The following is a 6,000-nucleotide window of genomic DNA, read 5'->3' on the forward strand; positions in this document are numbered from 1 at the left end:
CTCTCCCCATCCTCCCCTTCACACTTTTCTCTCCCCATCTCCCCTTACCCCCATCCCACCCTACCCCCAAGTTCCCAATTTTTTTCCCGCCAATCTTGTCTCCTTCCAATATCGAGGAGGATAACTATATATTTTTCTTTGTGTTCACCTTCTTATTTAGCTTCTCTAGAATCATGAATTATAGGTTCGATGTCCTTTATTTATGGCTAGAAACCAATTATGAGTGAGTACATCCCATGTTCATCTTTTTGGGTCTGGGTTGCCTCACTCAGAATAGTGTTTTCTATTTCCATCCATTTGCATGCAAAATTCAAGATGTCATTGTCTTTTACCGCTGAGTGGTACTCTAATATGTATATGTTCCACACTTTCTTCATCCATTCTTCAATTGAAGGGCATCTAGGTTGTTTCCAGGTTCTGGCTATTACAAATAATTGTGCTATGACCATAGCTGAACAAATGCTTTTGTAATATGATAGGGCATCTCTTGTATATATTCCCAAGAGTGGTATTGCTGGGTCCTGGGGTAGGTTGATCCTGAATTTCCTGAGAAGCTGCCACACTGTTTTCCAAAGTGGTGGCACAAGTTTGCATTCCCACCAGCAATGGATGAGTGTACCCCTTACTCCACCGCCTCTCCAGCAAAGGCTATCATTGGTGTTTTTGATTTTAGCCATTCTGACAGGTGTAAGATGGTATCTCAAAGTTGTTTTGATTTGCATTTCCCTGATCACTAAGGAGGTTGAGCATGACCTTAAGTGTCTTTTGGCCATTTGAACTTCAGTTGAGAATTCTCTGTTCAGTTCAATACCCCATTTTTTAATTGGGTTAATTAGCATTTTAAAGTCTAGTTTCTTGAGTTCTTTATATATTTTGGAGATCAGATCTTTGTCTGTTGCGGGGTTGGTGAAGATCTTCTCCCAGTCAGTAGGTTGCCTTTTTGTCTTAATGACAGTGTCCTTTGCTTTACAGAAGCTTCTCAGTTTCAAGAGGCATGATAGAAGATCAACTCCAAAAAATCAGTTGCCCTCCTATATACAAAGGATAAAGAAGCAGAGAGGGAAATCAGAGAAGCATCTCCTTTCATGATAGCCACAAATAGCATAAAATATTTTGGGGTAACTCTAACCAAGGAAGTGAAAGATCTATTTGACAAGAACTTTAAGTCTTTGAGGAAAGAAATTGAAGAGGATACCAGAAAATGGAAGGATCTACCTTGCTTGTGGATTGGGAGGATCAACATAGAAAAACTGGCAATTCTACCAAAGGCAATCTATAGATTTAATGCAATCCCCATTAAAATCCCTTCAAAATTCTTCACAGATCTTGAGAGAATTATAATCAACTTTATATGGAAAAACAAAAAAACCCAGGATAGCCAAAATAATTTTATACAATAAAGGAACTTCTGGAGGCATTACCATCCCTGACTTCAAACTCTATTACAGAGCTACAGTATTGAAAACAGCTTGGTACTGGCATAAAAACAGAGAAGTCGACCAATGGAATCAAATAGAAGACCTGGATTTTAACCCACAAACCTATGAACACCTGATTTTCGATAAAGGAGCTAAAAGTACACAATGGAAGAAAGAAAGCATCTTTAACAAATGGTGCTGGCATAACTGGATGTCAACCTGTAGAAGAATGAAAATAGATCCATATCTATCACCATGCACAAAACTCAAGTCCAAATGGATTAAAGACCTCAATATCAATCTGAACACACTGAACCTGATAGCGGAGAAAGTGGGAAGTACTCTACAACATATGGGCACAGGAGAGTGCTTCCTACGTATAACCCCAGCAGCACAGACATTAAGGGCAACGTTGAATAAATGCACTTGTTTTCAAAATGTTTTTTTTTTATATTTTACAAGATATGGGCACATAAAATATAAGAAACTACATAATATTTAACAGAATTTTTTTACATTTATTTATTTTTAATTAAAAATTTCTACCTCCTCCCCTCCTCCCATTTCCCTCCTCCTACCCCTACCCTCTCCCCCTCCCTCTCCAGTCCAAAGAGCAGTCAAGGTTCCCCGCCCTGTGGGAAGTCCAAGGTCCTCTCCACTCCATCCATGTCTAGGAAAGTGAGCATCCAAACAGACTAGGCTCCCACAAACCAGTACATGCAGTAGGATCAAAACCCAGTGCCATTGTCCTTGGCTTCTCAGCCCTCCTTGTCAGCCATATTCAGAGAGTCCAGTTTGATCACATGCTATATCAGTCCCAGTTTAGGTAGCCTTGGTGAGCTCCCAGTAGATCGGCCCCACTGTCTCAATGGTTGGGCGCACCCCTTGCGGTCCTGACTTCCTTGCTCATATTCTCCCTCCTTCTGCTCCTCATTTGGACCTTGGGAGCTCAGTCCAGTCAGAAATTTCTTTATATATGATTTGCTACTCAAAAATCACCGACTATCAAAAGTAAATGTAAATAACTTAAAGCTTAGCTTAGACTGGGAGAGACACTTGATCCACCAACTTAACCCAGTCAGTGTGGATTCGAATGAACATCTTATTTCATTTGTATTTTATTAACATATTTGCTAATTCTTTCAAAAGTGAATGACATGGTTTTAACCCTGACAAAGTACCCCTCGAGTAAAACAACACTAATTCATTCTATCTAAAAATATTAAGCCTTGACTGTGGATGCAAGCTTTTTGTGTGAAGTCCCATATTTGGCAACAAACTTTAGTAAAAATAATAAAGAATAAAACACCAATTAAACTAAAACAAAACAAATGGACACACTATAGACTATAGTGTACAGGGTTATATATACACATGTGGGGTCTATCTGCATAGAGTGCAGTCTTTCATGGTCTAGTTCCAGTGAACACATTGCATACAACTTTCATGATAATACTGACTTGACATGTGGAAAGGAACAACTGTGGTCTGATGGGAATGGGATCTACAGGGTCAGATTTTTGAAAGCCTGCTCCATGGTTGTTGGGATACTTTTGGTAAATATTCAGAGGTGTGGCCTTGTTGGAGGAGGCGTGTCACTTGATGTGAGGGACATGTACAAAGCTGGGTCCTGTTGTCTGGACACTTTGCAGCACTGCAGACATGGGCTTGCAGATGTGTGTTTGTCCTTAAACAAAATATACTGATTTTTAAAATTAGATTTACCTTCGATCTTGTTTTTTTCTTAGAGCCATGGGGTAGAGCTTCTTCCTTGGGGCAAACATTAGTTTCATATTTTCCAAGAACTTCACAAATTCCCACTTTTAAATCTTTTTTCATGACTTCCGTAAGATGCACATATTGCAATTCACCATGTTCATGTTCTACTTTCTTCACTGTCTTGGTATCAGGTTGCTCTGAATATAGGGACTTGCTGTCATATTTCTTCTTTAGTTTTTGTTCTGTAGATATTTTCTGAATAAGAGGAGGTGCGTTGTTTTCAAAATGACTCTGACATTACATATTACAGTGTTTGGATAAAGAAAAAGTTAAATATATTCATACATGTTTTGCTACTTACAGCATCACTAGCTATCCCCTGTGACCTCAGAGGAACCCCGAGGCACAGAATGTACCAAAAGTTTAGTGAAGTGCTCCCTGGCTGGACAGCCCAGTCCCGAGGCCCTAGGCCATATGGCAAAACCCCAGGATGCTCCCTGATCTGCCATAAATCCACTAGCAGGCCAACAGGAAAGTTTCCTGCAGGTGCTGCTCCAAATCCCTCATCAATCAAACAGACCCTGCAATCTAAAAGTCCCACTGGACCCCAAACCCGTCCATCTCCTGTGAACTCAGAGGATCTCTGAGGCACAGAATGCAACTGCACAGAGCAGACCAAGAGGTGAATGACCAGCTCCCTGCTGAACAGCCAATCTCTAGGCCCTAGAAAATGGGGCTAAACCCCAAACCCCTCTTCCACCTACCTCAGCTTCCCTAGGAGGCCAGTAGGCAAGCCACCTGCAGGCATGCTGGTCCAACACCCCACCATTGATCAGACCCTGTACTCTACAAGTCCCACTCCACTCCCAAACTCACCCATTCCCAGAGAACTCAGCGGGATCCTGAGATACTGAAAGCAACTGCATGGAGCCAACCAAGAGCAGCTCCCTAAGACACAGAGAGCAACTGCAATGATCAGTCAAAAAAGGATCTCTGAGACACAGACACCAACTGTAAGGACGGTAGCAAGAGGCAAATACACTGCCTGCACCAACTGAAAGGAGAGATGGATAGGCGCCAATACAAGAATACATTCAACAACCTAAAACACAACATGGTAACACCAGATCACAGTGGTCATATGATAGGAAGACCTTAACATCTTAACTCAGAAAAGGCAGAAGAAAATGACATAAATATAACTTTATGAAGATGATAGAATCCCTTAAAGAGGAAATGAGAAATTCCCTTAAAGAAATAGAGGAAAAGTCAAACAAAAAGTGTGAGAAATCAGTGGGACTACATATGCAATCATAACCAAAAGAATTCAGGGCAGGGAAGAAAGAATCCCAGGCACTGAAGATATGATAGAGGAAATAGATTCATTGGCAAAAGAAAATGTTAAATCAAAAAAGTTCTTAACATAAGTCTGGGACACCATGAAAATCCCAAATCTCAGAATAAAAGGAAAAACAGGAGAAGAACTTCAGTTCAAAGGCACAGAAAATATATTCAACAAGATCATAGAAGAAAAATTTCCCAACCTAAAGAAGAATATCCTAATGAAGGTACAAAAAGCTTACAGAACACAAAATAGACTGGACCCCATAAAAGTATATCTCCTTGACATATAATAATCAAAACACTAAGCATACGGAATAAAGAAAGAATATTAAGAGTTGCAAAGGAAAAAGGCCAAGTAGCATATAAAGGCAGACCCATTAGAATTACACCCTATTTATCCATGAAACTTTGAAAACAAGAAGCTCCTAGACAGATGTGCTGCAGACATTAAGAGAACATGGATGCAACCCCAGACTATTATACAAGCAAAGCTTTCAATCACCATTGGTGGAGAAAACAAGATATTCCATGACAAAACCAGATTTAAACAATACCGATCTACAAACCCAGGCTTACTAAAAGTACTAGAAGGAAAATTTTAACTCAAGTAAACACAGACAACAGATAACTTCACACCAGTAAACCCCAGAGAAGGGAAATACAAAAATGTTTTCACCAAAAATAACAAGAATTAACAATCACTGGTCTTTTAAATCAATGGAGTCAATTCACCTATAAAATGACACAGGTTAAGAGAATGGATATGAAAAGAGGATCTATCCTTTGGCTGCATAAAAGAAACACACCTCAACCTCAACAATGTTACCTCAGAGTAAAGGGTCGGAAAAAGATTTTCTAATCAAATGAACTTAAGAAACAAGTGGGTGTAGCTATCCTATTGTCCAACAAAATAGACTTCAAACTAAAATAAAAAAAGAGATGGAGAAGGATACTTCATACTCATCACAGTATTAAAATTCAGAAAGATGCAGTCTCAATTCTGAACATTTATGCCCCAAATATGAGCACCCTCATATGTAAAAGAAATATTACTAAAGATTAAATCACACATCAAACCCCACACACTAATAGCAGAAGACACCAACACTCCACTGTCACCGAAGGACAGGTCAGCTAGACAGAAACTTAACAGAGAAATTAAGGCACTAACAGATGCCATGACTCAAATGGACTTAACAGATATCTGTAGACCATTTTATTCAAATACAAAAGAATATACCTTCTTCTCAGCACCTCATGGGATCTCCTGTAAAATTGTCCACATACTTGGTAAGAAAACAGATCCAAAAAACTGGACTATCCCGCTGTATCTTATCAAAGCACCAAGGCTAAAAGTTAGAGTTCAACAATAGCACTAATTGCAGGAAGCCTACAAACTCATGGAAATTGAACAGTGTTGGGTCAAGGAAGAAATAAAGAATGAAATTAAAGACTTCCTAGAATTCAACAAAAATGAATGTATAATATACCCAAACCTGTGGGACACTATGAAAGCAGT

Source organism: Arvicola amphibius, chromosome 4, assembly GCF_903992535.2.
Source record: "Arvicola amphibius chromosome 4, mArvAmp1.2, whole genome shotgun sequence".
In the NCBI taxonomy this organism is placed as follows: domain Eukaryota; kingdom Metazoa; phylum Chordata; class Mammalia; order Rodentia; family Cricetidae; genus Arvicola; species Arvicola amphibius.